At 44.2% G+C, this 25,780-nt stretch overlaps 1 protein-coding gene across 1 annotated transcript in view; it reads right to left on the bottom strand.

Moving 5' to 3' along the window:
• Positions 1 to 25,780, bottom strand: part of ADAM12 (ADAM metallopeptidase domain 12) — a 968,421-nt gene that overhangs the window by 239,934 nt on the left and 702,707 nt on the right. The gene's annotated exons all lie outside the window — the stretch shown is intronic.

Here is a 25,780-nt window from a genome sequence, read left to right as displayed (position 1 = left end):
CTGTCTGTCTCCCTCTCCTCAGAGGTGGCTGTGAGTGCTACTTCAGCAGCATTACCAACCCTGACCTACTTTAAATCCAGTCGAGGGTAATAAGTTGACAATGAAACTCTGGCCTCCTATACAAAGGCAAGGGATCAGGCAAATTTGAAATTTCAGAAGTAAAATTAAAAAAAAAAAATCCATGTGCTAAACTTTAGTACCACTCTCATCTTTTTGCACGTCAGAATAAGAATAGCACAATTATCTTTAAGTGAACAATTTTTCAAAGATGATTTCATACATAGTTTTATCTTAAGCAGCACAGAATACTGCTTACCAAGCCACCTGGCTGGCTCCGATCCATATTAAGCAATTTAAGATCAAATGTTTTGTAGTTGTTGCTAAATCATCTTGCAAACTGAGCAAGTAGTCATTATACCAAACACTCCATCCATATATCATAATATCTTAATCTATAGGTTAGTTTAAGCATACAAACAGAAGATTTATTGAAATGATAAGAAATTATTATTTGATATTTTATGTTGTGAGTCAGAAAGTAGATCCTTGGTCCGACTGGCGAAGAAGGGAAGAAGTAGTTCTCCGCAGATGGAATAGGTCGGAAGGCGGTGCCGCTGCTGAAGGCCGACGATCTTCACCCTGGAAGTCCGTGACCCCTCCAGGCGGGTCCTGTGGAGGCCTGGACCGCTGGGACTTAGGTGGCTTCACCCTGGAAGCCTGCGGTCCCCCCGGGAGGAACCCATGGGGACCCAGGCCGCTGGGACTTAGGAGAGCTGCTAGAGACGGGAACGAGGGAACAGACCAGGTTCAGGGCAGGCAGCTGAAGACGTAGACGAGAGAACAGACCAGGATCAGGACCAGAAGACACTGCGAAGATTGGTTCCACACCACGGACTGGAATGGGAAGGCGGGCCAGGCAGGCAGGAACAGGCAGGTAGGCAGGCAGAATCAGGATCAGGATCAGGCAGGATCAGAATCAGGCAGGCTGGATCAGGACAGCAACTCTTCACTCCGACGAGTCGACCGCGTTGCAAGGCGAGGAACTGGGGTCAGACGCCGAGTTTAAATCTCCCTCGGTGTCTGACGTCAGTGAGGGGGCCGGCTCTGCTCTTCACGCCAGAGGCCCTTTAAAAGGGTTCCCTCTGCGCGCACGTGAGCCTAAGGGGCGGAGTTACCACGGCGTTCGGCGGCGTTCTCCTCGTGGGGATGCCACGATGTAGGCCCAAGCAGGCCCGGGGGATCCGCGGTCCAGCCAGCATCTCTCTCGCCAGGAGAAGGTAAGGGTCCGGTCGTGAGGGTCGCGACCGGAACTGCAACAATTTTACCTGTAGAGGTAATTCCCATGAAGGAAAGGGTGCATGGGGGTAACCTGCATGGAGGAGCACATTCTTCTACTAGCAGAAGGCATGGCAATTATGACCCTTAACCAATTAACGTTCATGATTTTTGATGCACCTGCAACATTGCTCTCCATGTCAACAGCAGGGGAAAAAACGGGGAGAAGGATTCAGCTGACAGCTAATGCTGGGCCCTGACTTTTACGGTCTGGGCTACTGATACGTTGGCCATTAGGAAAAAAGTGCAAGACTACTTTTACGGCCAAGTCCAAAAGGAAAGCACATTCAAGCAGCAGTGTCTGAGTTGTCAAGATGGCTGCTCACACTGTCCAAAATGTTGTTATGGGTTTGACAGTGCTTGGTTTCGATTATATTAAGAGTAGAGATGTGAATCAGAACCGGAATCGGTTCGGATTCCGTTTCCGATTCACATGTGGTTTTTTTTTCATCAGGCCCGATCGCGGTTTTGTTTATCAGCTGCGCCCGAGCCGATAAACAAAAAACCCACCCGACCCTTTAAAACTAATACCTTAGCTTCCCCCACCCTCCCGACTCCCCAAAAAACATTTTACAGGTACCTGGTGGTCCAGTGGGGGTCCCTGGAACGATCTCCTGCTCCCGGGCTGTCGGCTGTCACTAATCAAAATGGCGCCGATGGTCCTTTGCCCTTACCATGTGACAGGGTATCCGTGCCATTGGCCGGACCCTGTCACATGGTAGGAGCACTGGATGGCCCGCGCCATCTTGTGCTCCTACCATGTGACAGGGGCTGACCAATGGCACCGGTAGCCCCTGTGACATAGTAAGGGCAAAGGCTATCGGCGCCATTTTGATTAGTGGCAGCCGACAGCCCGGGAGTGGGAGATCGCTCCAGGGACCCCCACTGGACCACCAGGTACCTGTAAAAAGTTTTTTTGGGGGGGTTGGGAGGGTGGGGGAAGCTAAGGGATTCGTTTTAAAGGGTCGGGGTGGGTTTAGGGGTTATTTTTGTGTGCCGTTTTTCCCGCCCTCCCCCAAAATGATAAGAGAACCCCCATGATCAATATTGTGGGGTTTTCCTATCGTTTTGGGGGAGCCCCCGATTTCTGACGATTTTGAAAATATCGTCCGATATTTTCAATCGTCCGAAGCCCGATTCACATCCCTAATTAAGAGTAGTAACAGAAGCATGGGGGTAACCTGTATGGAGAAGCAGTTGCTACCATAAACTTGCTGGGCAAACTGGATGGTCTTTTTCTGCTGTCCTTAGTATGCTACTAATTCAAGGATCATGCCATGTTGAAGCTGCCCATTTTAAACATTTCATTTAGCAGCCTCATTACAGCCAAGCACTGAACAATAAAAATTCCTTCTATTATCGATGAGATTCCCTCTATTAAAATAATATTATGCATGTCCATTCCTGTGGCTCAGCTGTGCACTGCTAAGCAGGAGACTCAGATTTACTAAGTCTGTACATTAAGGCTAATGGGGTTTAGGCACGTCAAAGAGGTGACACATTCAAGCCCTGGGAGAGAAGGCTTCTGCTGTCACAGGAGCAACCTTGCTGCAGAAGAGCAGCTTGTGGAGGTGATATTGGCAGTGGTGGTGGTGGGGTGTTCAGTCTAGGAAGAAACTTCCCCTCTAGCCCTTGGCCTGCTGGGAATCAGAGTCTAGCTGGGTTAGGAGGGGACCAGGAAGGGACAGCAAAAGAGGAAAAATGTTATGCAGTGACTTGAGGGCTTTGGCAGAAGTCAATCATAGCTGCAGTCATCCACAGCTCCCAGCATCGCGTATCTGCTTTCTGATATGACAGCAATGGAGGGAAACAGGAAGTAGAAGTGTGAAATTTGATATTGGGGCCAGCCACAGCTGTGATTGGCAGCTGCCAGAGCCATGCACAGCCTTTCATAAAGTCAACAGTTTCAGCTAATTTACAAATTACTGAGCATCAGCTTGTCTGCTTTATAATAGTTTTAATAAAAGCTACAAACTACTGTAACTGGGAGCCATTTTCCGTTACCATTAAGCCCTGTCTATGTTATTAGTGCAGTTAGTGAAATAGATATATGACAGACACTACGATTATGTCACCATTAAGACCTGGGTGAGCCTTTAGTTCCGCTAGAGGGCTTGCAGGTTAGAGTGAGAAGAAGGTTACCATTCAAATACAGTACCTCCCTTTCAGGCCGATACAGTAAGGACGTGTAAGAAAGAATGTGGAAGTGCAGGGCGCACCCTCGTTTGCCGCGCGCACAATTTGGTTCACATACCGCTCGATACAGTATTCAAATGAGACGCAGATGCAAGCGGCGTCCAAAGCGTGTCCATGAAGCGGTAGGCGTGCGCAATCCATTTTACTGTATAGAGCGGTATACAGCGCATATACAGTATCCAGGTTGCGCTGGTACCTGTCATTTGAAATGTCTTTCCACCAGGAAAGTGGATGGTTCTCCTACAGACCCGCTGCCTTGAGCACCCGGCTGGACGTCCAAGCCGGACGTCCGAGGTCGCAGCTTGGACATCCAGCCTGGGCACTCAAGGCAGGGGGAAGGCCCATGAACGTCATTGAAGCAAGTACCACAAACTAGTTACTCACCAAAATACTCTTTTTTTATGTGCAGCACCAGCTCCTTCTCCAGTTCCAGGGACTGACCGCACAGGCTGGAGCGTGGACTGGCCTGCGGCGAGCCGGCGCCATCAGCCTCAGGGTCGCCTGGGGCCCCGTAGCTCGATTCCGAGTAGCTGGAGTGAAGGCTGATGTGCCGCTGGTCGAAGCCCATGCCGATGCCGCTGTACCGGTTGCTGCTGGGCTTGCTGCCGCTGTTGTAGCCGGTCAGGGTGCGGCGTGCGTTCATGCATCTTCCTGCTGTCTTGAGCGCACGCTTGTACATCCAAGTCGGGCGCTCAAGGCAGCGGGAAGGTGCATGAACGCATGCCGTGACCTCGGACGTCCAGCCGGGCACTCAGGTCACGGCGTGCATTCATGCGGCAGCAAGTCGGGCGCTCAGGTCACGGCGTGCATTCATGTGCCTTCCCGCTGCCTTGAGCGCGGGTGCTCAAGGCAGAGGGAAGGCGCATGACAGCGGCAGCAAGTCATGGTGCTCAGGTCACGGCGCTCAGCGGCAGCAAGTCGGGCGCTTAGGTCACGGCGCTCTGGTTGCGGCGTGTGTTCATGCGCCTTCCCGCTGCCTTGAGCGCCGGACGCTCAAGGCAGCGGAAAGGCGCATGACAGCGGCAGAAAGTCAGGCGCTCAGGTCACGGCGCTCAGCAGCAGCAAGTCGGGTGCTCAGCGGCAGCAAGTCGGGCGCTCAGGTCACGCAAGTTATAAAATCGGGCTTACATGTGACGCGCGCTTCCCAGCACACATGTATGCCCCATTTTTATCAGATTGGAAGGGGTTTTTTTTGACCATTCTAAGGAGATTCTGCCCACCTGGGAGCTCCACTTTACAAAGTCCTGGAGATTGGATGTTTCCCTGGCCCTGATATGCGAGTCCTGCTCAGATGAAGGGAAGAGACTGTAAGAAAAGAAAACAAGAGAATTCTCTGGTGCTGCACTTTGAGTTATTTGGCCATTCACCTCTGTGGTTTGAACAGTAAAGACTTTAATTTTGGACACTAACCCAGTGACTCCCGAGTATTTCTTTCACATTCACTGCACCCACCAGGAGGCTAAGTCCCCTTTCCCAAGGGAACACAAAAAGGAAAAGGAAATGTGTACAAAGGACACCCCTGTCACATTGGGCCCTGGAAGTAAATCTTCCCCCTCCCCCACCGCCCACCTATAAAAGATCCGGCCTGGGAAGTAAGAGAGTTTGTGAAAGAGGTAGCCGGTGAGTGGTCCCAGCCCCGAAGAGAAACAAATTCTGTTATGGTCCCACCCGTGCAGGGGTGGGGATACAGATACTTAGGGGAGGGTCCATGCAAATACACCAATGAAGGTGCTGGAATGGACGTCCCACTTCAGAGGTTTTATAGGAGCTCTCTGCTTAGAGCTCTGGGGGAGAAGTATAATTTGCAGTTCTGCAGGAAGGTTGTAGATTTTTTCCTCAGTTGTATTTTTGGCCTACCTGGGGCCCTGGGCTCCATCCTGCCTGGGATCCTTCAGGATGGGTCAAGGACTCCCCTGCTGTACTCTTCTCTCAAGGTTGCCCTGGGAATATTTGGGGATTTTTGGATCTTTATGTGATAGGAGCCTTGCTGGACACCCGGGCCTTTCTTGGACTCAGGGAACGGGGAACCCTGTGTTTGGGATGCCCAGGGATAGGGAAGACCTTCCCACTGAGCCAATGACCTGCTGCAAGGGGGTAACTGGTATTATTTCCTTTTTTGGGGAACCAAAGAAATTGTTTTATAAAGATCTGGGAGGGAGTGTTTCCCCCCCTCTTCTGACCCATTTAAAGACCTGTGAAGCTGCAGTTCCTTCTCAGATCCCTCCCAGCAGGGATCCTTATCGTGTCAAAAGGAAAAATCTACTAACTGTGAGTAAGAACCTGTTTACATCTTAGAAGACACCCATTCAGAGTCCTCACCCCCCCCCCCCCCCCCCGGAGAGAGAGAGGACTCACTCTCTGTGAATGGACAGGATTTTGGCCATCTTTGGAAAGGGTTTTCCCCAATCATCTTAGGGTTACCCTGCCCACTGGATCCACCACTTTACCTAATCCGGGAAGGTGGATGAATCCCTGTTGAAAAGATTCCGGCACAGATAGAGGATAAAGACTGTAACCAAAGAAAGAAAGTCTGTGGTGCTGGATTCATATTTATTCTGCCACCATTCACCTAACCTCTGAACAGTAAAGTTTTAGTTTGGACACTAACCCACTGCGTCCTGTGAGGTTCTTGGCACCTGGCACACAGTGAAGCGATTACCCCTCTCCCAGGGTGAATTCAGTCACCCCTGCACTGGGCCCTGAACGTTAACCTTTCCCCCCAACCAAAAGGATCCACATCATGGGGATAGAAGCACAAAGAAGAGCCAGCCAGGGTCCCTGCCCCAAAGAGTTTACAAATTCTTTTATGGCCCCACCCATGCAGGACAGGCACACTGGGCTGGGGTCACATTACTATTATTAAATGGGGCATTTCAACGTGACATTGTTCTCCAAACCTTTTGAAAACTTTCATTTGATAAGATTTTAGCCCTCTGTCAAAGGTGCAATCTTTTTTTTGTTGTTGTTGTTTCATAAAAAAACTGAATGCAGAAAATATCAGGTAGATGGAAGGGCAGCTCAGCAATTGAACACTGTTTACTTGCCACGAGGAACATGTATAAAGGCAGAAATCCACTGGAGCCTAGTGAGAGCTACAACCTGGTCGCCTGGGCCACAAGATTCCTGCTGTGAACCTTTCTGACAAGACTTTTGTAATTTGTTATGGGAGTAAAATGGACTAAAGGGGAAAAGGCAGTCATGAAAGAAAACCTATGATCAGGAGCACTGTGGGGGGCCAAATGGTGCCCAAGTCAGTATGGAGGAGAGAGGGGAATTCATTGCCAGAGGATGTGGTTACGGAAGATAGTGCAACTGGGTTTAAAAAAACCCAGTTGCACTTTGGATAAGTTCCTAGTGGAACAATCCATAAACTGTAGCTTGCGATCTATTTTATGTTTGGGTACTTGCCAGGTACTTGTGACTTGGATTGGCCACTGTTGGAAACAGGATGCTGGGCTTGATGGACCTTTGGTCTGACTCAGTATGGCATCTCTTATGTTCTTGTATCCTCTTACAATGTTGCAGCTAGCCAGAGGTGGTGGTGGGGCTTTCCCCCTTTGATGATGTAGATGGCCAACTGGCCAGGCCCCTCGCAATGATACAGCGTACAAATGTACCAGAGCTCACTTCCCCACTGGCTCATGGAAACAGAAGCGTTGGGTCTTCCCCGTGGCACTGAGGCTCTGGTGGCTCCGGTGGCTCCGGCAGAGTGCACTGGCACCTCGGGGGGGCCACCTGTCTTGCCTTCTCTTCAGATGGTTCTGCCTATGATGCTTGAACATTGAACCTCCCCATGAAAGCAGCATTAAGCATAACTGGAGCACGTTCTGATTTGGCTGAAAACCCAATCTTGTGGGGAAAATGATCAGCCGAAAAGCAAAAAAAAAAAAAAAAAGGACTAAAAATTCCCAAACTTGTATGAACTGTCTTTTTTTGTCTTATTAAATGTCTGTGTTCGCTAGTGACAGCTTATAGACCGTGAGTGGTCAGGTCACTAATGAGTTGGTCAACTTTCACTCCCCAAACAGATGATCTTGCCTCCCTTCACTTTTCTGTAGTGTGATTTTAAGCCCATGGTGGTTGACACAAAGGCACTAATCTTCCTTTGATATATAATTATCGAGGCTCTGCTGCTGAACTTCCCTGTTTCCTGCTACACTGGCGTTTTTTACTCCCTTTCCCCCCACCCCCCAACCAAATCACAGCTAACAACCGGAAAAAGAAGACAAAGAAATAGATTTCTTTTTTTCTAGGTCAGTTCTTGCTTGAATGTTTTATTTTAAAATACATTCTGCTGAATTTCCTAAAATCTGACAACGTTGAAAAGAGGTTAATGAGATGCAAGTGGACAGTTAGACATGTTCCTTCCTTAGGGTCTTATGACAAACTCCTTAAAATGTCAAAACATACACTTTGCAAGCTCTCAGGAGAAAAAAAAAAGCAGCAAAAGAAATTAGGGGTTTGTTAAACAGAAGAGGAAGATGTACTCTCCGCACGTTTACCGGGAAGGCAGAAATAGAACAGGCTGCCCTTTAAAGACAAAAAAAAAAAAAAGAAGAAGAAAAATTAAAGTACCTTGAAGCAGAGATGCACTTTGAAGAGGTGGTGTACTTTCTAAAGAAAGCTTATCTTGTCTCAGCCTGTATCTGCAGCTCCGCTTATCTTCATTACTTCCTCTGTGCTCCTTAACGCAGCAATTAAACAAGAGCAACCAAAGAAATTGACTGCATTGAACTCTTCAGCCCCACTCAACACTGGCTATCACCCTTTGGATGAAAAATGTCTTTTAATCAAGGTATCCACCTAGCCACAGTTTCTCTCTGGGTTTAACCTGATTCATAGGCTCTTTCTCACTCGCCTGGCCCTCATGCTGAGTCCTGACCGACAATTAGTGCTTCAATTAAAGATGTGCAAAAAGATGAACAGGGCTTGACTCACCCCTCTGCATCTTGAGCCTTTGAGAACAGTGGCAGAGATTTAGGGTTTTTTTTCCTTGAATATCATCTGTTATTTCAGGGTCTATTCATGGGATGTTCCAGGCAGATGAGCATCTGTTTGCTACAGTCTGGAACAAGAAACCAGTGGTGGGCAGGAAGAGGAGCCACAACAGGCATGCCATTAATCCTTTCTGCTCCACTCCTGAACAGGCCGACTTACACTCTTATGAGGTGTTTATTTGTCTCTTGAAGTCTTCCACCCCAAATATGCCTCACTTTGCTCAGTGTGCTGTGGGAGTCAAAAAAGCAAACAGAATGTTAGGAATTATTAGGAAGGGAATGGTTAATAAAACGGAAAATGTCATAATACCTCTGTATCGCTCCATGGTGAGACCGCATCTTGAATACTGTGTACAATTCTGGTCACCGCATTTCAAGAAAGATATAGTTGCGATGGAGAAGGTACAGAGATGGGCGACCAAAATGATAAAGGGGATGGAACAGCTCCCCTATAATGAAAGACTAAAGAGGTTAGGGCTGTTCAGCTTGGAGAAGAGACGGCTGAGGGGGGATATGATAGAGGTGTTTAAAATCATTAGAGGTCTAGAACGGGTAAATGTGAATCGGTTATTTACTTTTTCGGATAATAGAAGGACTAGAGGGCACTCTATCAAGTTAGCATGTAGCACATTTAAAACAAATCAGAGAAAATTCTTTTTCACTCAACACACAATTAAACTCTGGAATTTGTTGCCAGAGGATGTGGTTAGTGCAGTTAGTGTAGCTGGGTTTAAAAAAGGTTTGGGTAAGTTCTTGGAGAAGTCCATTACCTGCTATTAATCAAGATCACTTAGAAAATAGCCACTGCTATTACTAGCAACAGTAGCGTGGGATATATTTAGGTTTTGGGTACTTGCCAGGTTCATATGGCCTGGATTGGCTACTGTTGGAAGCAGGATGCTGGGCTTGATGGACCCTTGGTCTGACCCAGTATGGCAATTTCTTATGTTCTTAAACCCCATTATCTTTTATGGAAGGGGATGTAACACAATTATTTTTCTTTTTGCTCCCATGGAGAATTACAAGAGCCATGCTGTATTGCCGGCTTTCCATTTCCTTTTTCACATTCCATTTAGATGGAATATGGAAAAAAGTGTCAGAACAGAGATTATTTCATTTATTTATTTATTTATTTATTTATTTATTTATTTATTATTTTTATATACCGACATTCGATCTCAACAGAGATATCACATAGGTTCTGCTTCAGGAGCCTTTCTCATTGGTTCTTAAAGAGACAGCACTGCTCTCACTCTCCACATCGTGGCACTTGCCTTTATAAGCATACTTTCGTAATTTAACATATCCATTCTCAGTCAGTCCAACTTCTGAAATTGTTCATTTATGTAAGTCCTGTGTGATAGCAAAAGAAGCAAACATTTCAGCAGTGGAACACTTATTTGTATGGTAGACATTCTGCATCCTATAGTCATGTCCTCAAGTCCATCAGGGTATTTTCTGATTTCTTCTTGCCAGGACAATATCACATCAGCAATGTTCCTGCTTTCTACATCACAGCAAAACATGAATCCTCATGCTGACATGCACAATCATATGAAAAAGACAAAGCACTCATTTCATTTACAAAATATTTATTCAAAACCCGCACAAACACAGGGTCTTTCTGCACCACAGTAACCACCCTCACCAGCCTACTATGGATCATGGCACACAGCTTTGAAGACAAAATTTAAGGTACCTTTGGCAACCAGGAATGACCTTCTTCACAGCAGACATAAGATCTTGGCATGCAGATTGTAGGAAATCCACCAGTGATTCCAACTTGGTTTAACTTTTCAAGACATTCCTGACTTCTCTCCCATGAACCACATGTATTATTGAAGAGTGCAGAATGAAACCATGCAAGGAGGGCACATTGTAAGGATGATAACTTCCTCCATCCTCTAAGGAGAAAAAGGGAGAAAGAAGAAGGGGGACAGGAGGTAAAGTGAATGGAAGGGGGTCTGGGAGAAAGTTCAAGAGGGCTAGCTTCTTTCTACAGTTGAATCTTGTGATGTTGTGCTTGAACTCTTGAATCTCAGTGCTGACTGTCCACAAGATGCCTGGTAGGCATGAATCTACAAAGAGAGAGGAGGTAGAAGAGCTATGACCTTGCCTGATATACTTTTGCCCTAACTATGATGAGGGATCAGAAAGGCAAAATTCTCTTCATTTGCAGCTCTCCTTTACTTTGAGCCATCCTGCCTTTTATCAGATGATAGTAGCTGCCCTATAGCACAACTTCACTGGTACTGATTTGAAGCAAAGGCTCACTGTAAAGTTGAAAGGAAGGCACCATTGTGCTATTTCTTGTGTCTCAGATGTTGCTTACACATCCATTGCATGGATGCAGCATCAGCCTCATGTAGCTTATGAATTCTCTTAAGTAATCATCAAAGCACATTCAAGCTCAGATTGTTGTTCTAGATATGTCTGTAAACATATATAATGTCGCCTTTCTTGACCCAACAACTCCAGATTACATTTAAGGGTTGAGTGCCCCACAGGAACCTTTCTGGGATAATGGCTTCCTCTTTAGACAGGCTCAGAAGATGCAGGAGGAAAGGACAGAGCAGGGCAGCCAGCTGAGTTTTCAGAATATACCACTACTATTTATCACTTCTGTAGTGCTACTTGATGCAAGAAGTGCTGTAGAAATACACAAACGAGATAGTCCCTGCTCCATTGAACTTGCAGTCTAATCAAGACAAATATATAGACAGAACTAAAGAGACTTTGGGATTGTAGGACATTCCTAATGGTTATGCATGAAATAAATGTGTATACATTAAGATCTAGTTTATGCTAATTTATCTCCTGCCTATTTATTGTGGATATCTTGAAAACCTAAGAAGTTGTGGTATCAGCAGGAGAGATTTGGGGTAGAGATATGGACAAAGATGCAGCTCTTCTCTCACCTGGTTTTCTATGGAGGCTGTAATTCATCCTCATCATGGCTATGTTGGCAGGAAGAGCGGAGTGGGGGGGGGGGGGGGTGCATTTACTAGAGATGTGAATCGGTACCGGAATCATTTCGGATTCTGGTTCCGATTCACATGTGGGTTTTTTTTCATCGGGCCCGATCGCGGTTTTGTTTATCAGCTGTGCCCGAGCCAATAAACAAAAAACCCACCCCGACCCTTTAAAACTAATCTCTTTGCTTCCCCCACCCTCCCGACCCCCCCAAAAACATTTTACAGGTACCTGGTGGTCCAGTGAGGGTCCTGGGAGCGATCTCCCGCTCTCGGGCCGTCGGCTGCCACTAATAAAAATGGTGCTGATGGCCTTTGCCCTTACCATGTGACAGGGTATCCGTGCCATTGGCCGGCCCCTGTCACATGGAGGGAGCACTGGATGGCCAGCGCCATCTTTAAAAATGGCGCGGGCCATCCAGTGCTCCTACCATGTGACAGGGGCCGGCCAATGGCACGGATACCCTGTCACATGGTAAGGGCAAAGGCCATCAGCACCATTTTTATTAGTGGCAGCCGACGGCCCGAGAGCGGGAGATCGCTCCCAGGACCCTCACTGGACCACCAGGTACCTGTAAAATGTTTTTGGGGGGGTCGGGAGGGTGGGGGAAGCAAAGGGATTAGTTTTAAAGGGTCGGGGTGGGTTTAGGGGTTATTTTTGTGTGCCGTTTTTCCTGCCCTCCCCCAAAACGATAAGAGAACCCCCACGATCAATATCGTGGGGTTTTCCTATCGTTTCAGGGGAGCCCCCGATTTCTGACGATTTTGAAAATATCGACGATATTTTCAATCATCCGAAGCTCGATTCACATCCCTAGCGTTTACTACTCGGACTCAGGTACGTGCAATCCCCTTGTGCATTACCTGAGGAGTGAAGGGAGGTGAGGGCTGTTCAGGGGACCGACCTTGAGCAGCACAGCAGGAGTGTCTAGGAGTGATAGTAGTGAACAGAAAATAAAAAAAAGATTCCTTTCAACAGCCTTGTTGATACCGTTGGTGGTAACATTCGCCTCAGTAGCTGCAGTCGTCTTCTGTTCAATTAGCTGGCCATCAACGTGATCTACAAAAAAATGTCACATTTCACACATACCCTTCTCAGATCACATCATATTCCATAGTACTTTAGCCTTGACACTGTCAGGGGCATCTGACATAATATACTTAACCTTCTCTTCACAGGTGCTGTGCCTAGGGTAATGTTCAGCCACAAAGTTTCATTTAAAGGAACGCTTCCAGCTAGTGTGAGTTTCCCTGGAGACCATGGAGGGTTATGTGGGGGAGGAAGTGGAGGGGAGGGTGGTTGCTGTGTTTCATCCAGGGAGCGGTAGTCTCGTATGCCTGCAGAAAAAGAGGATATTCTTAAGCTCTCCTTCATTCTCAGAAACATAAACTATGATTTCTATTTTAGTAGTACGGTGATGGGTTTTGGTAACACTTAGTGATCTTTTCCCCTTTTAAACCTGTCCATTCAGTATACACATGCACCCTTTAGCTTTACCTGTATGCAGCCTGGGTAGCAGCTACGTAATATTTTATGCTTTTATTTAAACATGCTGTAGTAAGACTGGGAACTTACCGGTATGAGGTTGGATGGGAGGTTCTGGTCCCTGCATGTCTTTCTCGGCGCGGTGTTTTCTGCAGTCAAATCCTCCAGGTGTGTGAGCGGCTGGAGGGATGACCACCCCTCTTCCTGCACCCCTTTCAGTACCTTGGAGATGCCTACTGATCCTGCTGACCTTACTGAACCACCTTGTGTTCCTAAATGATTCTATTTGTGACTGAGTTCTTTCATCTTCCCGGATGCCATTTCAAAATTGTTAGCAAAAGTGTGAATTTGACAGCATAGATGCTGTTTAGCAGCATGGCTAGTGGTGCTAGAGTGGAACTGCTACGTCACTGGCATGAAGGTTGAGTTTATGAGTTCTTATCTCTTCTGTACTTGCTTGGTCTTTGGGCCCTCAGCATTTCTGTGTCCTCAGTGTCCAGGTCATGAGGACTGGCTGAAGTCCTGGCTACTGCAAGCAGCGGCCCATGCTTGAGAGGTTGAGACCCCATAAGCTGGCCTGCTTGTCTTGAAGTGGAGTCTTGGTTTGTAGCACCCATCTCTTCTGGATCCTTTCACTGTACACAAGGAAAAGGCACGGGGAGTGCGGCGGTATCTCTGACAGCTGTGTGCATCCTGTTAAGTACCGAGAGGTGTTATTTCTTTTATCTGAACCAAGTCCTGTGGTGAAGAACTGTGTGTTGAGAGTCAGAGTTTAGGTACATCATGATGTAAGGAGTGCTGCGCTCCCTTACTACAGTTTTTCCCTTGGTCAATGCTAAAGGCGTGGAGAGGAGTAACCTAGTGGTTAGTGCAGCAGGTGAGAAACCAGGGTTCAAATCCCACTGCTGCTGCTCGTCACTGTGGGTAAGCCACTTTATTCTTCATTGCTTTAGGTACAAACTTAGGGTATGTGCCCTCTGGGGACAGAGAAAGACCTGGATATAATCTGCTAAGAGCCGTGTTGGCAGCAGCCAGGGTCACCACAGACTGAGATCCTATTTTAAAGTACTGGGTGGATGAAAGGCCTTTGGAGTGGATTGCAGAGTGGGCAGGAGGTTGGAGAATGGTGATTTTCTTCAATTTCTTTTTCCTGGGGCATGGGGTGGGAGGCCTGGAGAGCCATTGCCCTGATTTTGGTATAGAAGGGGTCGGGGTGGGGGGAGTGTGGCTTGCCAAGGGCTTTGCTAGATTTGAGTTGGGGGTGGGGGGTGGTTGTAGAAATCAGGATAAGGGACTGTGATGAATTTTTGTTTTTTTGATACAGAACTGGATATTCAGCCACACGAGGTAGTATAACTTTAGACCTAACAGATCATATTCCAAAGCTGGCCAGTTAAGTTTAATCCGGCTACAGATATCCGGATAACTTTAATCTGGGATATTCAGTGGGACATTTATCCCACTGAATATCCGGGATAAGTTATCTGCCTAACTTTAGCCAGATAACTTGTCCACTTAGCGGCTTGCTGAATATACTTCAAAATGCTTAAAACAGGGAAAAACATTTTTGCCTGTCCAATGAACACACATCCCTAGTAACAGGCCGATATAGTACAGTGCGCTCCGGTTTCCGAGCCCGTGGCTGTCAGCGGGCTCGAGAACCGACGCCAGCAAAATTGAGCGTCGGCTGTCAAACCCGCTGACAGCCGCCGCTCCGGGCTAAAAGGAGGCGCTATGGAAGCGCTAGTGTCCCTAGCGCCTCCTTTTGCCTGATTCTACCGCACCACCTCATTTGAATACTGTATCGCATGCACCGGCGAGTGGCGGGTGCGCGCGCCAGGAGAGCGGGCGTTCGTCTGCTCTCCTGTGATTTTACTGAATCGGCCTGTTAATTTGGTGCATGGGTAAGCTAAATTATCAAGGATGCCTAGGTCTCTTAGATTTTCCTGAATTTATCAGTATGTGAGATACTGGTATGTGTTTTGCATGGACACAAAAGTTTACAGTTTGCAAATATGTGTGCGAGGTATGACCAAATGAATGTGAGGGGGGATATGATAGAGGTGTTTAAAATCATGAGAGGTCTAAAACGGGTAGATGTGAATCGGTTATTTACTCTTTCGGATAGTAGAAAGACTAGGGGGCACTCCATGAAGTTAGCATGGGGCACATTTAAAACTAATCGGAGAAAGTTCTTTTTTACTCAACGCACAATTAAACTCTGGAATTTGTTGCCAGAGGATGTGGGTAGTGCAGTTAGTATAGCTGTGTTTAAAAAAGGATTGGATAAGTTCTTGGAGGAGAAGTCCATTACCTGCTATTAAATTCACTTAGAGAATAGCCACTGCCATTAGCAATGGTAACATGGAATAGGCTTAGTTTTTGGGTAATTGCCAGGTTCTTATGGCCTGGATTGGCCACTGTTGGAAACAGGATGCTGGGCTTGATGGACCCTTGGTCTGACCCAGTATGGCATTTTCTTATGTTCTTATGTTCTTAACATAGGATGGATTTTAAAAGAAATGCACGCGCCAAAATCAGCAGATGTGCGCATTGATAGGGCTTACGCGTATCCATCATATTTTCTAAAACTTGCATATATGCGCTCAAATGACGATATGCTAGCAAACTGGTGTAGTTAAGAAAGGAGCGGGGCATGGGCATTCCATGGCAAGGTGGGGGTCAACACTTGCCTGCATAAATTGCTATTTTATAACCTGGGCATACTGCGTGCGTCCGGCTGTTTCCTGCACCGATTTACTTCTGCTCTTTTTCAGGTGTAATTACTGATTGGATGAAAGGGCTGGGTAAACTGGGGGGGGGGGGGGGAGTGCAAGCTGATAACTAGGGGGGGGTTTAATGACCTAGAGATAAAGTAGGCAAACTGGTAGACGAACTGGTTAAACTGGTCATTTCCTTCACGTGTGCATGTTATAACATTTCCTTCACATGCGCATGGAAAAGCCAACAATTTCTAAGGAAAAAGCGCGATTAGCAAATGCTCATGGAAATGCTTCAGATTAGGAGCACACATGTGCACATGCTGGGGCGTATTTTATAAAATTCCTGCGCGCTTACACGGACGATATGAAATGCAAGCGCATGTGCTCGTTTTGAAAGTTACCATTCCTGTGTGTGAGAGAGAAAGTAAAGCTGGGAATGCTGGCAAAAGTTCATCGAGATGGTGGAAAGAGAGATGGTGGGAATGTGGTAGATGAGTTCCTACTGCGAAGGCATGGAAATTGCAAAAATTGTTTTTAAAAGGCAAACACTGGAATCCAACATGGTAAAACAGCAGTGGTCCTTTAAAGTACTTTTTTTTTAATGGAAAACTTTAATCAGATTTAAAAAAAACAGAAGAATGATTTAAATTTTTTTTAAGTATTATAAGTATGAAAACAGAGGGTAGCTGCTCTTAAGTTTCATGGTTTTTTTTTCCTGAACCATAATGTTCTTAAGTGTCAAAATTGCTCCTATAGGAAGTAATAGGAGTTGCTATTACTGCTACTTATTTCTGTAGCATCACTAAATTGTACGACTGAAATAGTACTTTGACCTGGATTTATGTCAGCCTGGAAGCAGGAGTACATTTATCCATGCTTGAGGAGTGAAGAAGACGAATGAATGAGTAAAAGGAACATAACTATTAGTGGTGAGCTCCTAACATTTTTTGGGTTTTTTTTTTTTTTTGTGTGTCATTTAGTGTTTTTCCATTAATATTTGCTTTGCTTGTGGTTTGTTTTGTTTCTTTACAATGCCAGGCTGCTGGGAAGAGCAGGCAGCCAAAGCAGCAGGCTTAACGCCTCCAGTTCTGGCTGACACAAAGGAAAGCCTCTCAGGAGCAGCAGAACATTGCAAAAACCTTGCCCAAGTCAGGAGAACACTTGCAAGGGAGATTACGTCTTTTCCTATAAATGCGATTCCATCTGCTGTGACTGCAGGAAAGGGATGAGAAATTTTCCATCCGGTCCCCCTGCAGCTATTACTCTGCATGCCTGCCTTGCCTGATGCCTTCCCAGACCTGGGCCTTGCTGGTGGCTCCTCCCCCTTCGTGATATCATCTGTAGCAGACTTTAAACTGATGACAACTATTCCATCTGCTATGTCTGCAGGAGGAGGTGAAAATAGTCCAGGTTTTAGGTCTCCATTTAAATAAAGCTCAAACCTGGACTATTTTTGGCGTCTAATCTATGTATTTGCCTAAACGGCTTTCTTAGATAGCCTACCCTCCTGCTTTGTTGGTTTGCAGGAGGAGGTGAAACTTTTCCATCTGGTCTCCCTGTCAGATGCCTTCCCAGACAGCACTGGTGGTTCCACACCATCTGCAGCAGACTTTAAACTTGGCTTTGATACTGGGGGCAGGTCACCCTGAGCAATCATCCTGGAAAAGGTGATACAAAGGGGATTGCCCCTTTGGGAACAACCTGGGGAGTGGGAATTGTTACTGGAATGTATATAGCATGTGTATTTTTCTGGTTTTGGAGTGAAGTTTCCTGGGGTTTTGATAGTTTAGTAAAGTGTTCCTTGGTATTTACAGTAGTTGGGTAGGTATTGTTATGGATTGTGGTTTTGTGGTTTTATTTGGAATGACTACTTTTTGGCTTTGTATTACAGTGTTGGCAAATCTTGCAGTGAGAGTTGGGGAAAAGACTATTTTGTATTGATTATTTATCTATTTATTTATTTATTTAAAACCATTTGTGAATCGCCTAACTGAAACAATGTTGTACATTGCTTAGAAAGATTTTATTTTGATTGTGTGATGTAAACCAATTTAGGTTCATTCTTGTAAAGTAAGATGGTATGAAAGTGTACAATGTAATATAATGTCATTAATAAAGAAAATGAATGATAAAAAATAAAAAAACAACAAAATAGAAGTTCAAGATCCTGCCATTAAAAAATATGGAATCCATCCCAGACTTCCCCAACCCCAGACCCATCTTATCCAATGTGTGGGGTCCAAATGAGACAAGCACAATCTCAGGTCAGTCCTGCCCCTCTGGTTCTGCAGCAGAATGACATAGACCTCAGGGCCTGCTGGCTCCATTCTGAAATACCTACCCAACAGGGCAGGAGTGACTGGGAACTGTTCCTGTCCCATTTGAACTTATGGACCCCATGATTGGAGTAAGATGGGTTTAGGGACTAGATGATGGCCTGGGGCCTTCAGGCTTTCAATTTTGGGGTGCAGGGAGGGCTAGACATAGGTGGCTTTTGGCTGTTTCAGTGAAAATGAAATGAAACAAAACCAAACTAAATTTTGATGGTTTTTCTTTTGTTTCATTTTCTGTTTCTTTGCATCTAAGTATTTGGGTGAATAGATGTGGTGACAATGTCTGTGGCTGGAGTGAAGCATGTGAATGGAAGATATTTATTTATTTATTTATTTATTTATTTAAAGAATTTATATACCGGGGTTCCTGTATAGTATACATATCACCCCGGTTTACAAGGAACCATAACTATCGCTAAGGAAACGATCATTTAGCGGTTTACATTGAACATTTAGCGGTTTACATTGAACATAGTTAATTTGAGAAAACATAATGAAACATAAATAAACATAAATAAACATAAATGAACATAAATAGTTAATTTGAGAGAAGTATATAAAATGGTTAACCAGTTAATAACTAAAAAGCAGGTTAATAAGTAAATAAGTAAGTAAATAACATTGAACTTGGTAGAATCTGGTAACAGGATAAAATATAGTGTTGCATATGTTTAAGTACAGTTTCGTGTTAATTTCTTCAGAAAGATGTAAGCTGGGGAAGATACGGAGGATATGAAATGCCTTTTTTCTTGCTCATTAGCTCTATGGGAATGCTTGTTCGAACAACCAAGTCTTAAGTTTCTTTTTAAATGTAGTGTGGCACGGTTCAAGGCGAAGGTCCGGAGGGAGCGAGTTCCAGAGAGAAGGGCCCGCTGTGGATAGAGCACGTTTCCTCAGGGAGGATTTCGCCTGTTGTGTGGTTAGTCTGTACTGATATGCGCTTCTAGTTGGTTTCACTGATGTGTGTAGCTGAATTTGAAATGTTAAATTGAGTGGAGCGATATTATGTAAGGCCTTATGTATCATCATTAAGGACTTGAATTGGATCCTGTATTTTATCGGGAGCCAGTGTAGATGATGCAGGATTGGGGTGATATGGTCTCTTTTTTTGGCATTTGAGAGGATTCTTGCCGAGGCATTCAGGACCATCTGAAGTGGTTTTGTGGTGCAAGCTGGTAGGCCAAGGAGGAGAGAGTTACAGTAGTCCAGTTTTGGGAGTATGATGGCTTGTAGCACCATGCGGAAATCTCTGTACAGAAGGAGTGGTTTTAGTTTCTTTAAGGTTTGTAGTTTAAAGAAACATTCTTTTGTTGTGTTGTTGACGAATTTGTTGAAGCTGAATCCACCGTCTAAGATGACTCCCAGGTCCTTTACTTGTTGAGAAAAGGTATCCGGAATTTGGTTGGCATTCGGAGGAGTGGATGGGACATAGTTTTCCGGTGCTATAATGAGGATTTCAGTTTTGTTTGTGTTTAAGACTAGGTTGAGGCTGGTGAGTAGGTTGTTGATAGCTGCGAGACATTTACTCCAGTGTGACATGGCTTTGTGTAGTGTGTCCTCTATAGGGATGAGGATTTGTATGTCATCCGCATATAGGAAGTGTATAAGCTTGAGGTTGGTGAGTAATTGGCAGAGAGGGAGAAGATATATATTGAAGAGAGTCGGGGAGAGGGATGATCCTTGCGGAACTCCCCTTTTAGATTCGATGGCACGAGACTCTTTGTTATTTATCCTGACCTTGTATGATCTGTCCTCCAAAAATGATTCGAACCAGTTGAACGCTGCTCCTGTAATGCCAATGTCCGTTAGGCGTTGCAGGAGGCACGGGTGGTTTACGGTATCGAACGCTGAAGAGAGATCCAGGAGAGCGAGGAGGCAAGGTTGGCCTTTTTCTAGGTTAAAGATAATGGTGTCTGATAGTGAGGCTAATAGCGATTCTGTGTTCCTAGTTTTACGAAATCCAAATTGGTTTGGGGTGAGGATGTTATTTTCTTCAAGAAAATCTGAGAGTTGTTTGTTAACCACTTTTTCCATAGTTTTGGCTATATATATATATATATATATATATATATAATGGCTCTTGCACCACACACTGAATATGTGGAGGTCAATATTCAAAAGCCATTTAGATGGAACGTTATCCATCTAAATGGCTACCCAGCTATATTGAGAACCATATGCTACTAAATTCTAGCTACATAATGAGTTATGGGGCTAGAATTTAGCCGCATAAGTTGGGAATGTTCCGCGGGTGGACGGGAGGTGATTCTGGGTGGAACAGAGTTAACCGCATAAATTATGAGGCTAACTTTGATATTCGGCATTAGCCGCTTATGTGGCTAACTCTGCTCGGGCAGTAGGGATGTCCTAAAGTTAGCTGGTTAGACAACATTACAAGCTAACTTTACGATACCCTGCTAGTTAGCTGGATATATTTATCTATATTTAGCCAGCTAACTAGCAGAGCCACATAGTGGCTGAAAATGGACCTCCTGATGTAAAACAGCTGTTAGTTGGCTACACCCAAATATTTTCCATTAGTCAGCTTGCAGAGGCCAAAATGATTTGGGATGAATTGAGCCCTTAAAACATTTATGCAGTCTACTGAATAACGGATGCAATATATCTTTCCTATCATAGCACTGATCTTCAGTTGGCACATTTGGTTCTCATTATTAAACTGGGACATCAACACTGAATGTGATGTCTCAGCAGAAGAACCTTGTTGACATTCTAAAGGAGGTCAATCAAAACAAATACTTTTTCTACATCCACTTTGATTGATCATTTTTAAGTGCTGCTGAGCAGGAGGAATTATTAAACTTATGAAGAATGAGGTTTTGATTAAATGGACTATCCTATGGAGTAAAAGTCACTAGCAAGTGGTCATGGAATCATCAAAACGGAATTCATTTCTTATTGAAATTTTATTGATGTCTTAGAAAATCTACAGTCAGTAATAAGAAAACTCTGATTTCACAGCATAGGGATTCAACTTTGAAAACAGATTAAGTAATATTAACATGACACTGGCAGATGTGAAGATTAACAGCATACGTTAGTCAATTGCAAAATTAACAAAAAGAATGTGTATTTAAATGAATACGAAAATAATACTTTCTTTTTGAACGAACTGCTTTAATTGAACCTTTGCAATACTTTTGTGACAAACAGTTCATGTAGCTGAATGTTAAGCATTAAACCCAGCCATAAGTAACAATATTTGAATAGACAATATCTCTGTTATCCAAACACGATAGAAGAAGGCAGGTGAATAAAGAATAAATACTAGAAATATTTAATGGAGAAACTGGGAAGTTCTGGGACAGGTTTTGATAAAATCATGGATGGAAACCTTTAGTATGGGATAAACATATGATAACCTAAGGGAGACCAGTTGCATACTGGCTAATACTAAACCACCCTCCCCCACAGACTTGTTCAGTTACCACCTACTCCTTTAGGATAGCTATTGACCCTTGTATCTTCTCCACTGCTGTTTCATCTCTCCTACTCTCCATGAAATTATCTGAATCAGTTGATGAACCAGTTTCTTCTTCCAACGCTATTCTCCCTTCAGCCTTAGACACTCTTGCCCCTCCTCTTACCTGTCCTACAAGGTGCACTAAACCCCAGCCTTGGCTCACCTCTAGGATTCACTATGTCACTGTGTCCACTCTGCACAATGTCTCTGGCTAAAATCCCATGCCCATGCAGACTCCATATATTTCAGATTCATGCTGATCACTTTCCATTCTGCTATTGCACTGGCCAAACAAGACTACTATGTCCCTCTGACAAACTCTCTTACATTCAACACTTGCTGTCTCTTTGCCTCTCTCAATTCTCTCCTCAAACTTCCCTCACCTCCCTCCTCCCCTTCATTCTCTGCCCAGACTATGGCTAACTACTTCCATGACAAGGTTCACAATATTAGTTTTGAGTTCTCAACCGGGTGACTTTTACCTGCCTCTCCCCCACTTCTTTCTTCTACCCTTCAGTTAGCCTCTGCCACTCTCTCTTCCTCTCCTGAAGTCACAGTGGAAGAAACTGTGCATCTTCTCTCTTCCTCCAAACTCACTACTTGTTCCTCTGACCCTATCCCCGCGCAATTCCTCAGTTCTATCTCCACTGCAGTCATCTCTTCCATCTGTCACATCCTCAGTCTATCACTCTCCACTGCTACTGTTCCTGCTGCCTTCAAACATAATCATTCCACTATTGTCCCATCTCCCTTTTGCCACCAAACTACTTGAATATGCTGTTCATCACTGTTGCTGTCTTGACTTTCTTAGATCTTTACTCTGTCCTTATCCTCCTTGACTTATCTGTTGCATTTACACTGTCGATCACCACTGACTCGTTGATATTCTGTTCTCCCTTCAATTTTGGGACTCTGTCCAGTCTTGGTTCTCTTCTTTACTCTCCCATAACACTTTTAGCATTTCCTTTGGTAGTTCCTCCTCTACTGCCATTCCACTATCAGTTGGTGTGCCACAGGGTTCTGTCCTGGGCCCTCTTCTCTTCTCTTCTCACTATATACTAATTCCCTTGGTACTCTGATTTCCTCTCAGGGCTTTCAATACCATTTTTATGCTGATGATTCCCAGATTTACCTTTCTACACCAGAAATTTCACCAGAAATCCTGTCCCAGATCTTGGCCTGCTTATCAGACATTGCTGCCTCAGTGTCCCACCATCACCTAAAACTCAACATGGCCAAGACAGAGCTCCTTATCTTTTCCCTCAAGCCCACCTCCCCTCTTCCCCCTTTCTCTATTTTTGTGGATAACACAGTCATCCTCCTGCTCCCCTAGGAGTAGGGGACACTCCCATAACCTAGGAGTCATCTTCAACTTCTCTCTCTCCTTCTCTATGCATATCCAAAGCTCTGCTAAAACTTGCCGTTTCTTTCTTTATAACATTGCCAAAATCCTTCCCTTCCTTTCAAAACATACTACCATTCTCCCACTACCATTCTTCCACTACCATTCTCCCACTACCATTCTCCCACTTAGACTATTGCAACCTGCTCCTCACATGTCTCCCAGCATACCATCTCTCTCCACTACAAACTATCCTAAATTCAGCTGTACTCACATAATCCTTCTTCTCCCAGCATACCATCTCTCTCCACTACAAACTATCCTAAATTCAGCTGTACTCACATAATCCCTCTTCTGAGGTCACTGCATTGGCTCCCTATCCACTCCTCTTTCTCACCTACAAATGCCTTCACTACCTCTCCTCTCTTTTCTCTCTCTACACCCCTCCTCATGCACTCCACTCATCAGACAAGTCACTCCTACCTGTGCCCTTCTCCACTACCATCAGTTCCAAACTCTGTGCTTTCCACCTGGCTGTGCTGTGTGCTTGGAATCACCTTCCTGAACTGGTGCATCATGCTCCCTCTCTCACTGTATTTAAATCCCATCTTTTTTAGGGTGATTTTAAATTTTAGGCCTGATTGTCTGCTTTTAGCCTCATTAAGTAATTTTCTTTTTCTTTTCTTTTTTTAACCATTGTCTCACTTTGTGAAGTAACCTAAATCTCTTGTCCTGTATGTTTGTCTTATTAGAATGTAAGCTCTATTGAGCAGGGACTGTCGTTTTTGTGTGTTGTTTGTATAGTGCTGTGTATGTTGTATAATGCTATAGAAATGTTCAGTCAGTAGTAGTAGTAGTAGGAAACCTTTAGTGGTGGATAAACATATGATAACATAAGGGAAACCAGTTACATACTAGCTAGTACACTATATTATACAAGTGTCTGATCATATTGAATTTACTAACTTACTTCTGTAACCGTCTCCTGTAACTTTAGTCAGAATATATTGTATTTGCTAACCCGCTAACATTCCCCTACTCCATCAAAAATTGTAAACCGTTATGATGGCAAAACCGAATGACGGTATATAAAACTCACTAAATAAATAAAAAATAAATAAATAAGAGGAGGGGGTGGTAAGATTATGGAGAGGCAATTCAATAGAAGAAAGAAACTTGGTAGCAAAGAACCGTGTTATTTAAATATGACAGTAGTGATATAATTGAAGCATACCAGAAAAAGAAAATATCCCATTTGACATTTTTAACCTCAAATGCTTAAAAAGCAAAAAAATAAATAATTGAAGAATTTCAGTCCTTTTGACAAAGTTGAAAATGTTTTTTGATGTATTCCAAATTTGAAACTACACCATGGCATTCAAAGCCACATAGGTTGTTTTGTACTAACTTTGCCTCTCCAATCCTTTTCCACTTTTCATAGAATATCACTTAATTGTATCTTTTTGTCCCTGCTCTAGGTTTGGAGCAAAGATATTTTTTTTCAGCACATTGGTAGTTCTGGGTTTGTCTTGAACATTTTCCCATCTTTGCAAGACAAAGCCTGAGAGCTGCCTATGGCACTGTCAGCTCAATGCTAATTGTAGAAGGGGAAATGAACAGAAAACAATACTGCTCCATTCATATTGTTTTATGTTTACACACTTACCAAAGCTGTCTTAATTTGGATTATTGCAGAGGATTCAGAATAACTCTTCATCTTCTTTTGTGAACTAGAGACCACCCAAGCCAGTAAAATATCCCTATACAACCCCTGGTGACAGGCCTCAGTGGTACATTCCAGTGAGCCCTGTGTAAGAACAGTTAATGTGATCTGGGCATGTTCCAGAGGTGGGTAGACAGCTGGAGTTTTGGAAACTAGCCCATGTGGGTATGTGGAGTAGATTGTTAGTATGAAATAAGTACATAGTCTATGAGTACCTATGAAGCCCCTCCTGTTAAGGATAAGAGGTAGAACTTGAACTTCAAGCTCCATGGAATAAAGTTGTGTGCTGGTGGACAGTGTGGGAAGTTTCCTTTCAAATACAGTCCAAATTTGAGTTTAGCACCTAGTGGTGCCAATGGTCTGCAAGTCACTGGCAGGGAGTTACAGAAAATAATGACAATTTATGAACTTCTTTTGGTACAGTTTGCTACTGTTTAAAATATAACTGCTTGGGTCTGTAAGTAAAGCCATAGAGGGGAGGGTTTCCTGCATTGTAAAGTAGCATCTGAGGTCTTACTCCTTAACAGTAAGGTCAAATTTTAATGAGCCCAGAGATTGAATCTGAGAAGCAGCAACACTTTACTTTATTCTGGATTTATTAATTGCTTTCTGCCAAAATGCAAGGTGATTTATAATAAAACATACATAAAAACAATATAAGATCAAATTAAAAACAAAATACATTTGTTATAAAATCAGAAGTCAATTTGCAAAATAGTATAAACATAAAGTTTCTTGGGGTGGGTAATGGTACTTAAAAGAAGACTGGCATAACTACGGTACAATTTGTTCTCTGGCTGCTATTGTTTTTTTGAAATATATTGTAGTGCTTGTGGTATTGCTTGTCTATGCAATAAAAATGATTTTGCAAAAAAAACACCAAACAAAAAACATGACATCAAACTGGAATATAAACTAAGAAAAAAAAGAGAACTGCCTAAAATATTGCCTAGTGAAAAGCCTGCCTAAATAATACTGTTTTAAGAGAAGTCTTATTGGATATGGGCATTCCATAAGACGGCAATGCATCTCAACTGATAGGGAATTCCATAATTCTGGAGCTGCCACTGAAAAAGATCTTTCCTCATTTCCGTCAGTCTTGCGTGCCTCACAGAGGGGACATCCAAAAAGCCTCTTTGCTGTGGGTATAATGCTCTGGTGGGGCTATATATTTTCAACAGTGCATTGA

Source organism: Rhinatrema bivittatum, chromosome 7 (genome assembly GCF_901001135.1).
Source record: "Rhinatrema bivittatum chromosome 7, aRhiBiv1.1, whole genome shotgun sequence".
In the NCBI taxonomy this organism is placed as follows: domain Eukaryota; kingdom Metazoa; phylum Chordata; class Amphibia; order Gymnophiona; family Rhinatrematidae; genus Rhinatrema; species Rhinatrema bivittatum.
The sequence above is the reverse complement of the archived record's forward strand: the minus strand, read 5'-3'. Positions and strand labels throughout refer to the sequence as shown.